General features: G+C 47.8%; 1 protein-coding gene across 2 annotated transcripts in view; it reads right to left on the bottom strand.

The window, feature by feature from the left end:
- LOC101631733 (core histone macro-H2A.2) overlaps window positions 1–9,907 on the bottom strand; it is a 43,850-nt gene extending 33,943 nt beyond the window's left edge. Inside the window, exon 1 of one of the 2 annotated variants that reach the window (XM_004680814.2) lies at window positions 9,500–9,907. The gene's annotated coding sequence lies outside the window, so the exon portion shown is untranslated. The remainder of the gene's footprint in view (window positions 1–9,499) is intronic. The other variant, XM_012723850.1, reaches the window with a different exon arrangement.
- Between the last annotated feature and the right edge of the window lie 369 nt (window positions 9,908–10,276).

Consider the following 10,276-nt stretch of genomic DNA (forward strand, 5'->3'; position numbering starts at 1 on the left):
TATATTTCATTATTAGCCTGCAATTCTTTTCTAATATAAACATATTTGGCTACCTAAGGTACTAGTTTGATAAGAAATGCGTATCTGTAAAGGAATATAAATAAGTTTAACTCTCCTTCCCGAAGGAGCTTCCACTGAGAACTTAGTTCTCTTTGGGTTTTAGTAATGCACCCCAGAAGAAAATGAACGTTTTTGCCTTCCTGAATCTATTTGTTCATGGAAAATAGTATAAAAATCAAAGCCCTGGGTCCAGCCTGGTCTTTGGTCTTTGGACAAGCTATCCAGTTTCTTCAAAACCTAATGGTTTCAAATTACTTGTGAGGTTTATTGTTTAAACAGCAGCCTGTTTTGCTTTTCTGGGCAGGACACTGGCTTTATCTAAGCTAAGACTAGCTTCTCTGGTGGGAGGGATATGGGACCCTCTTCTGGAGGGGGAGTGAGTGCTCACACAGCTGGGGTGCAGCCCCTGGTGCTGGGCAAAGGTGTGCACAGGTGAGGCCAGCTGAGACTCTCAAAGTTGTAACAGGCTGTTCTTTGAGGTGGTTGCCCGAACCCCTCCTCCTCCAGCCTGTGCCCAGCCTGCTCCTCCCTACCCCCTTTCCCTTACTGCTAGTCCTCAGGCAATGGCAGCACTGAGGGAGGAGCGCTGGGGGGCTGAGGCTCCTGGCAGTGTCCGGTGCTGACAGACGTTGTGGCTCCCTGGTCATGGTGTGTGGGCCCTGCACAGCCCTTGGGCCCACATTCCTTTCTATGGAATACAGGCTGGCACATTTATCAGCTGCACCAGGTAAGTGTGACCAGAGGTCAGGCAAGGACATGCCACTATGGGTGGGATGCAGAGACACTGGGGTGGCACGGGAGGTGCAGAGGACCAGAGGGTGTGTATGTGTGTGTGGCTTCAGCTCTGCACGGGCCAGCTATGACCTTTAGGAAGGCCAGTTGAGGTTTAGATCCTCCCTTCTGCTCATACAAAATCTTTCAGGAGTTCTAATATAGGAAAAATGGAAGGAAGGGGGGAGGGAGCTATGCTGTTGGGTGGGGAGGTGCCTGGAACCTGGATGGCTTGATCTCATTTTTTTTTGAATCTCAGGACTTCATAGAGCTGCACCTGCACAAGCTGACCTCGGAGGTCCAGCTCAAGCCTAAAATGCTGCAATGACCTATTTTCCTATGAAGATTCTACAAAGGTGCTCAATATGTCCCTACTTAAGCTCCTTTCCTCCAATGTCACTTACATTCATAGAAATACGCAACTGGGTAGAAATAAGTCACATGCAGGCCCCCCCGCCTTTTTTTTTGAAGTCACTTTCATCACCCATCATAATCATAGAAAAAGAAAAATGGGTCTGGAAAAATCTGCTCTACTTTGTTTATGCACTCAAGACAACAGTCTACATTGTTTACTACAGGACAGAGCTGTCACTTAAATGGCAAAAGGGTGATGCTTGAGTTGATTAGCACTTCACTGAAATTCTGGAAGTTTAGCTCTCTTGCAAGGAACCCAGTGAAAATTATTGCCTTATTGAAAAGTTTATGTTGTGTATTGTATATGCTCCTGGCATTTGCCTTTCCAGAGTCTACCATCACTCTTTAGTTTTAGAAGTCTTACTGAGAAGTGAAGGCAACGCAAAAATACAAGTAGATTCATAGTGCCAGGCCAGTCGACACAAGGCCCAGGTTTTCCAGGATATTTGACTTTATTTTATTTTTGTCCTGTTGTCATGGATTGGTTCCAAATCGAGCCATCTAAAGTATATCACCAGAACCACACCTTCTATCCAGAAACAAGCCCAAATATTTGGTCAGACCATATGCTGCAGTTTGGGGTTAAACAAAATAGTCACTATAGCTAATTCTTCTGACATTTCAGAATAAGCTGAAGGAAAGATTCCTGCACAAAGGCTGGGGGGTCCAACGCATATTTCCACACACATTTCTGTCAAAGCAGGAAAATTTTGACTTGAATTACTTACTCTTTGCCACGTCCAAATTGGCAATGCCAGTCAAATAAATCGGGCAAAATGTGATGGATGGTGAGATAGATAAATGAACAGTAAGGGCTGAAGATAAACCACCAAATTCGTCTTATTTAATTCTTTGTGACAAGACAGTTTAAAGGGCGGTGTTATGTGGCTCAATCTGACGCACTTCATCTTTCCTTTGATGTCAGAAAAATATGGGTGCAAATAAGGACTTTTTAAATTAAAAAAGGCATGCAATGATATTAAAGTGTGCATAACCTGAGGCTCCAGGGAATGTTAGTGAACCCAGAGATCCATCTCACGGCTCTAGCACTTGGCCACATAAACTGCTTCTGAGCAGTGCAAGCCACAGCAAGTGGTGGGCATTTTACCACCCCCCACCAGTGTTCCCATGGGGGCTCAGCTCAGGGAGAGGCCGTGCCTGAAGGCAGATGGCAGTGGGTCCCGTACCACGCTGCCCCAGGGCGTGCAGCCCCTGGTTTGGGGCTGTGGGGAGGATCTTGGTGTCAGCTTCAACACTGAAGCTCCCTCCATCTGCAGGCAGTAGAGGCTGGTGGATTTTTGTGCCTTGATGGCAGGTGGGACCAATCAGGTACAAGCTATGAACGACTGGCAAATGGTCCAATCAGCCATTAGATTGAAAAAAAAAAAAACCCAAAACAGTCCAATCAGACTTGTAGGTGGGGCATCTTGAAAGGCGATAAGGCCCGGCGGGAGCCAGCTTAGGACTTGACTCTCAACACGTGTCCCACGATCAGACTCTGTTCGTGGCCTCGGAAGAAAGCAGTCGACATCAGAAAGAAGCCCATATCTGAAGCCGAAAAGCTCCGAGAATCTGAAGAACTTTGCAAGGGCTGAGGCCCCGCCTGTCACCCTCCGGCCCTGCCTGACGCTCCCTGAAAGGGCCACCAAAGGCCCCACTGGCCTGGGGTCTTGAAGAGCTGTTTGTAGTTGGTGTGAACTAGCCACTCGCAAGTTGCTGTAAGCTGGTGTCTCGTACAGCGCCGCCTGCTGTCCGCACTACTGCCCAGTGCCACCCAGCACTGCTGGGGAGGGACTGGAGCTGTGTGTCCAGGTCACCTCTCAGAGCTGGTAACTGCTCCCGAGTGTCCGGTGCTGCCACCCTGCTGTCCGTCACAGTCTGGTGCTTCCCGACTTTGGACTGTTGCTGTGGGCTGCTGTGGCCTCACTCTGCGGCCGCAGCTGTGGTGAGTTGGCTCCTGGCCTGCCGCCTGCGGATGAACCACGCACCGTCCGCCCGCCCTCTTGACAGGGCAGCGCCATCTTGGATGAGCTGCTTCTGGACACTGTGGACGCTATCTGGGGTGAGACAGCAGCCGCCTGTGGCTTTAGAAATTCTTTGTTTCCCATTTTTTGTTTTAGATTTATTTATTTGTGCACACAGAACTGGGGTACAGACCAGAGGCGCCCGGGCAGTGAGAGGATTCACCAGAGACAGAGTGGGGAGCACAGCAGGCCGGCTGACGAAGTACACTGCTGAGGGGAGCAGCGGGCGGGTCAGGAGAGGTCTGCCACGCCATGTGGATCTCCTCCGGGGCAGGCGGGGATCGAACTCATGCGGAAGTGGCTTAAGCTTCTTAGTGCAGTGCTTTAACCCGCTGCGCCACCAGGGAGGGCCTGTTTTCCATTTGTTAAATGAGCCCCATCGTTGTTGTTTTCTGAGCCTGAGTACAATTGTGCGTGTGGGTGAGAACTCACAGTGACCTGTCTCCTCGTGGGCGCTGTCCTTTGGCCACTGTAGCCCGGCAACAGGCCCTGCTGCAGAGCTGTTTCAGTAGCAACTCCTTGTTTTCGTTGTGTATATCACCCTGTGTATGGCAGCCCCTGTGGGTTGCAGACTGGAGTCCCAACTCTGTCGTCCACGAGTTGTGTGGTGACAGTGGGCATATTCTTAACCTCGCTTTCCTCTTCTGTAAGATGGGTATGATAATACTACCTAGGGCTATTGTAAGAATTAAATGAATTAATACATACAGAAACTGCTTTGTACAATACCTGGCAGGTGGCAGGCCTTTAATAAACATTAGCTATGGCTTATTTTACAGAAGGAACAGTTTTAGAGAATTCTCTAAAAGAGAAAGCATTGTCCTTCCATTTCAAATCAACTGTACAGGAATGGACAGGTATATATATGATAATGTGAGGCTTAGAACTTAGCATCACCTGTTCACTTCATTGATCTTAAGAGCTGGTGGGAAGGGGTGGTGATGGCATTTTTTTATTATTATTATAATAGTTTATTTTTACATCCTTTTGTGCCTTTTCCCATCTCAGTTGTAATCCTCGTGGCTTCCCAGGTGATGGCATTTTAACTCTGGGAAAACTCTGAGTGTCACATAATCTGCTGAGAACTCTTGTGACAGCAAAAATGTATATTTTTTCAAGGCTGGGCATTTTTGGGCCCCACCAACTCTAATCCCATGTCCCCCAAATTTCATCTGCCTGGGGATTCCAGTGGAAATTCAGGAGGGGATTCAGTCTCAGAAATGTCAGATTTCAGACTCATCATCTAAGTCTGAAGGCGTTGTGAATGATCATTTATTAATTTCCCCCATTTCCATTTTTATTTATGTAAAAAATGTTTTTAAATTAATGTTGTAACATTATTCTACATCCTGTTTTTTTTTTTTTTTCCACAGTATGGGATTTCATCCCACGGGTGTGGTCACCATGGTTTTCACAAAACACCCATAGTTCTCTACCACAGTCTATTGTTTTCTCCTCCCCTCCTCCAGTTTTTCTCCCATACCCCCTTGTTACCCTCTCCCCTCTTGGATGCCAATATCTATGATTAGTTTTTTTTTTTCTTCAAGATTTATTTATTTATTCATACAGAACTGGGGTACAGGCCAGAGATGCAGAGGGTAAGAGGATTCACCAGGGACAGAGTGGGGAGCAGAAGAGGCAGATCCATGAAGTACACTGCTGAAGGGGGCAGTGGGCGGGTCAGGAGAGGTCTGCCACACCATATGGTCATCTCCGGGGCAGGCGGAGATTGAACTCATGCGGAAGTGGCTTAAGCTTCTTAGTGCAGTGCTTTAAGCCACTGCGCCACCAGGGAGGGCCCTCAGTTTTTAAGGATCTGTTTTAAAGTTTTTCTTTTTCTAATGCATTGTTTGGTTTCTCTATATTCCACCAGTAAGTGAAACTATCCGGTATTTATCTTTCTCCTTCTTACTCACTTCACTGAGTATAATCCCTTCCATCCATGCTGCCACAGATGGCATGAGTTTATCTTTTTGATTGCTGAGTAGTATTCCATTGTATGCATCTATCACATTTTCTTGACATACTCATCTGTTCTGGGGCACTTAGGTTGTTTCCTAAACTTGGCTATTGTAAACAGTGCTGTTATAAACATAGGAGTGTAGGTTTCCTTTCGAGTTGGTGTTTTTGTATCCTTTGGGTAGATTCCAAGAAGCTCACTTCAGTTTTAGCCATGATGCAAGATGTGGCAAGGGAGGAGCATTGGTCATAAACTGCTGTCCATGGCCATGGTCTGTGTGGGGCCAGACCTAGAGCCTTTCCTCTTGACCCAACTTCCGGAACTCTGGTTGGGGGTGTATTTCCTATGTTCTTTTGCATATTATACCCCATGGCACCTAGCATGGTGTTATCCACACAATCACCCATTAACAAACATACTTTAAATGACATCATGAATAAAAGAAACCAGCCTTAAATATTTATTTCAAAAGCAGTAGGGGGTTCTTTTTGTGATGGGGGGAAAATGAATTGGCTCCTTAAGTACCATTCCTTCAACCAAATTCCCAATATACATCCTAGCAGGAAGCTGGGAAGGAAAAATCTCCCATTCTCAAGTTTCTACTGCATTTCTTTTGAAAATGCCATCTTCCAATACCATGGTTAGAACTCATATCCTCAACTGGCTCTTTTTTCCCTTCTAAATCTAATCTAATCTAGCAGTCCCAAAATCATAGCAATGAAAGAAGCTGGGAACTGTTCATTACCTCAGTTTACTACTCAACCTGAACCCTGGCAGGGGAGGCCAGGACTATGTCTCCTAAGGGGATTTACACAGTCAGGTTGAAGAGAGTGAGCAGTGAGGACTCTACTTGTCAAATTTCCTTCCACCTGTCCTGTCCCTTTCTCCTTCTCTCTGCAAATCCCACCATATTCTCCTAGAAGCCTTGCCTAACTCTTCCTTCCACCTAAAGTTTTCTTTCCTCTTTAAAAAGTACCATAACATTTCATTTGCAGCTTTTATTATACATTATGTGTCACTTTAAAATTGTTAATTGTATTTAATTATCCAAACAACATATAAAGTAATTCAACTTGTCAAATTTCAAGTATTATAACAATAGGTACAGATGTGTATGAACAATAGGATTAAATGCAACAGTTCCTCCTATTCTTGTCTCTTTTAGTGGGTGTCTTGTTCTGTACCTTTTCTAACCATTGAGGTTCTTCCAGAAGGACTATTTTATGTATACATATATATTGTATACATATATATACATAACACAAGTTTATGTAAAACAAATATATACATGTGTATATATTTGTTTTACATAAATTGTACCATTATGTACGATGCTGCAATTTGCCTTTTTTCATTAACACTGTATCTTGGTGACCTTTCAGTTGCAGTTTATATAGAGGTTCATGTCATTCTTTTTAACTGTTGTCTAATTTTCCACATATACACATGCCAGATTTCATTAAACTATTCCCTATGATGGCTACCAGATTGTTACCAATTTCAGAACTACCAAAATTCTGCAGTGGGAAGGAATTACATAATCTGTGCACATATATGCCTGCTTCATCAAGAAATTAAAACAGTTGCGCCACATAAGGTACACATTCTTAATATTAAATAGTGCCAAAACTGCCTTCCAAATTGACTACATCAATTTATACACCTGTCAGCAGTAAGTGAAAGTACCCATTTCCCCCTAGCCTGCCAACATGAACCATTTTATACCTTGTTTTACCTGCATGTATTTTATTTCCCAGCCTGGGGTTTGCAAGCTCCCTGAGGGCCCATGGCTTCTTCATATTTGCATCCTCCCCTCCCTTGCCCATCTGAAGCTATTTAATAATTGGTGTTCCATAAGTTTGTTGGACCATTTGTATTTGGCTCTTTCTTGTGCAATACAGACTTTCAAAAGCAGTCATCAAGATCACATCTCACTGAGGTTATTCAAAATGAAAAACATTCTTAAGAAAGTTGGTTGAATTTTTGCACATCCCTCCTGCTAAACAAGTTACAGAGATCTTTCATTCAAAGTTGATTAAGACAGGATTTGCCTCCTGCTTTCCTGGCGGGAGGCAGTGAAAACAGACCTGGTTGTCTCAGACAATAGCTAGCAGGGTGTCCCAACAACGGAGACACAGCAGATCAAAGGCGCCTCGGAATCCCTGGGAACTAGACAGAAGATGGAATGGTGAGGGAGGAGGGCTAGAATCTTAGGGACATTGTGGATTCAAAGAGGTAAATTCACTTATAGTTATGAAGCAGAGGAAACCATTAATAATGTCTAAAGCATGGCAATAAGTGGATCCAGGTGAGGAGTAACTATGACACAGTAAGAAAAACTGGAGTGGAGAACATATTTTTAAGGCAAATTTGGATATAGCGAAGGGAAGTTTTAAGGTGTGAATTATGCGATTCAAGATAATCTTTCCCTGGAGGCAGTGCCTGTATTTATTTATATGATAATCTTGGGCTAAAGCAATTTTGAAAATCTATGAGCATGGTTCCAAATCTTGGCACTCTGAACATTTACTTGAAAATAAGAAGTTTTCCAAAGGGGTAAGCTAACTTTCAGTTAAATAGGAATGTATTGAGAAATTGTAGGTTAGTTTGTGTTTTACAAATAGGAAACAACATAAACAGAGACATATTTTCACTCTCAATAATGTTTCTTTCTCTCTCACCCACTGAACAGTTTCAATAGTAACTACACAGCGCTGTGAGGGTGCAATTGCATTTCAGCACTGCCATGGAGGAGAAAAGTGAGGAAACCTTTTGCCTTGCTGGACTGGTTGCTCACTGGACTGGGAAGCTTAGACCTAGGTTGGGTTTTGAATTCTCCTGAGTACCTGTACAGAGGCTGGGCAGATACCTCAATTCATCAGCGCTGTTGGAACGTGGGAACTGCCTTTACAGTCAGGGCTGCGGGTTGATGGTTCCCTCAAATACTCATGGACCTATGCTTTGGTTTCTCAGTCCAATTCTTCTGGCCCTTTCATCCCTTTGCCCACCTTTACTGTCACTGCCAATAATCCCCACCTAAATCAAGCTCACAAAGGCCCACTTCCAGTCAGGAACAATCTGCAACTGGAAACTCCCAAGAGAAGGAAGCAAATTTGGTCCTTGGGGCTCCAGGTCCTTTTTGGCTATTGTTGTGAGGAACAAAGAGGGCAGGAGCGAAGGGCGCCCCCACGAGGAAAGGTGGGGAAAGACACCCTGGCGCACTTTGGGAGGCGGGGAGGTTGCGATTAGGGTGCATCAGGAGAGAGGGTTGGGAATCCCTGGAGTCGGAGTCGGTCCCTGCCTGCCGCACCCCGCAAAGCTGCCTCACGCCCGGCGCCTGGCGCAGCCCTTCCCTACATCTCACCCACTTTACTTTTCTTCCGTTTTTCTTTATTATTATTTATTTTTATTTTTTTTTCCCGCGCAAAGAGGGAACCTGGGACTGCCCAAAGGAGCCGCGGAGGGGCCGCCATTTCCATGGGAAAGCGCAACGCGTCGACACCAGGCGCCCCGGAAAGGGAACCGGAGGGGAGTGCCCGGCCCCGAGCCCTCCTCCGCGCTCGCCCGGGGCTCTCCGCCGCCCGAGGCGCCCGGGTCGCCGCGCAGCGGTCCCTGTTCTCGCCCCTACCGCGCGGCGTCCCCCGCCTGACCTTCCCCGGTGCGGCCCGCCCCCGTGCCTCGGTCCCTTCCTCCCGGCGCTTGGCGCCCCTTCCATTGTCAGCCCCGAGCAGCCGGCGCCCACTCCGGGCACCCTCGGAGGCCCCCGATCGGCCCTGCCGCGGCTCCCAAGGACCCTGTGCAGTCCACCGCCCCCGGGCCAGCCCCCTCGGCAGCGGGCGCCTCCCTCCTCCCGCTTCTGCGCCCCAAACTCCACATCCCCAGGAGCCTTCCGCTCCCTCCCGGGCCACCTTAGCCCGGGGCCCACCGCTGGACCGCGCACCCCTCTTCTTCCCTCGGTCACCGATCGAGACGCCCCCGGTTCCTCGGCGACCGCAGGGATTTTACCGCTTCTTTAGCACCCCCTCCCTTTATTTCCCGAAGCAGCAAGTTGGGCGCTTGAATTATATTTTCTTTTCTTTTCTTTTCTTTCTTTTTCTTTTTTTTTTTTTTTGCTGTGGGGAGGGCCCGTTATTCGGGGTGCGCCCACAAGGGCCGGGCAGCGGGGAGAGGCAGGGGGCTCTCCCCGGTCCCTGCGCTGCCCCAGCGGCGGGTTTTGTTTCCAGACCCCGAAGCCCCGTGAACAATAATGCCATCGCCATGGCGGGCTCACCTGGTGCTGAGCCGCCGCCTGCTCGGGGCGCCCGGTGCCCTCGGCGCGCCTCTCCCGGGGCGCAGGTTCGGCCCGCGCGGCGCCCGTGCGGGGCAGGACTCTTTGCCTTTCTTTGGGTTCTATCTGTGCGTGTCAATGGCGGCAAGCGGCAGTTCTCCGGGCCGCGGATAGTAGCGGGGGGAGGAGGAGGAGGGAGAAGGGATTGCTCCTTCTCCACATAACCACCTCTAGGAGGAGTCGCTCAGCCTCATCCCCCGCCAGCCCAGGCTCCGCGACGGGTCCGGGGCTTTCGGTGGGGCTTGATGAGCTATTGTCCTCCAAGAGCATTAATGATAAAAACGCGCGGCCTCCGCGTCGCTAACCCAGCCGATCTGCTGGATGCGCCGAGGGCCACTTCCTAAGATGAGGCTTTCCCCAGGGCTGGGGACTGAGATGCTATGGTCACGATCCAGAGTCTCCTGTGAGCAGAATCCACCTTTGGTGGAAGAAGGCGGCGTGGGCGTTCATCGGGCAATTCTGGGGAGAGTCTTAGGAAGGTGAAAGCGAAAAATGCCACCTTCGATGGTCTCGGGGTGTTAAAGAATAATAAATACATTAACGCTCGTGTCCAGCCCTGGGACGATAGCACAGGGTAACCACAGTCACAAGAACTGAGAATTTATATCCACGCCTGTTGGCTTTTTATAAATTAAGACCGATTTAGAATCCAGCGTCGCATAATATTTGCGGTTAGCAGATGCACGCACGTTTTGGTGGGTGACTGCAAGGACAAAAAAA

Source organism: Condylura cristata, unplaced genomic scaffold (genome assembly GCF_000260355.1).
Source record: "Condylura cristata isolate star-nosed mole 26May11 unplaced genomic scaffold, ConCri1.0 scaffold00011, whole genome shotgun sequence".
NCBI classification, from domain to species: domain Eukaryota; kingdom Metazoa; phylum Chordata; class Mammalia; order Eulipotyphla; family Talpidae; genus Condylura; species Condylura cristata.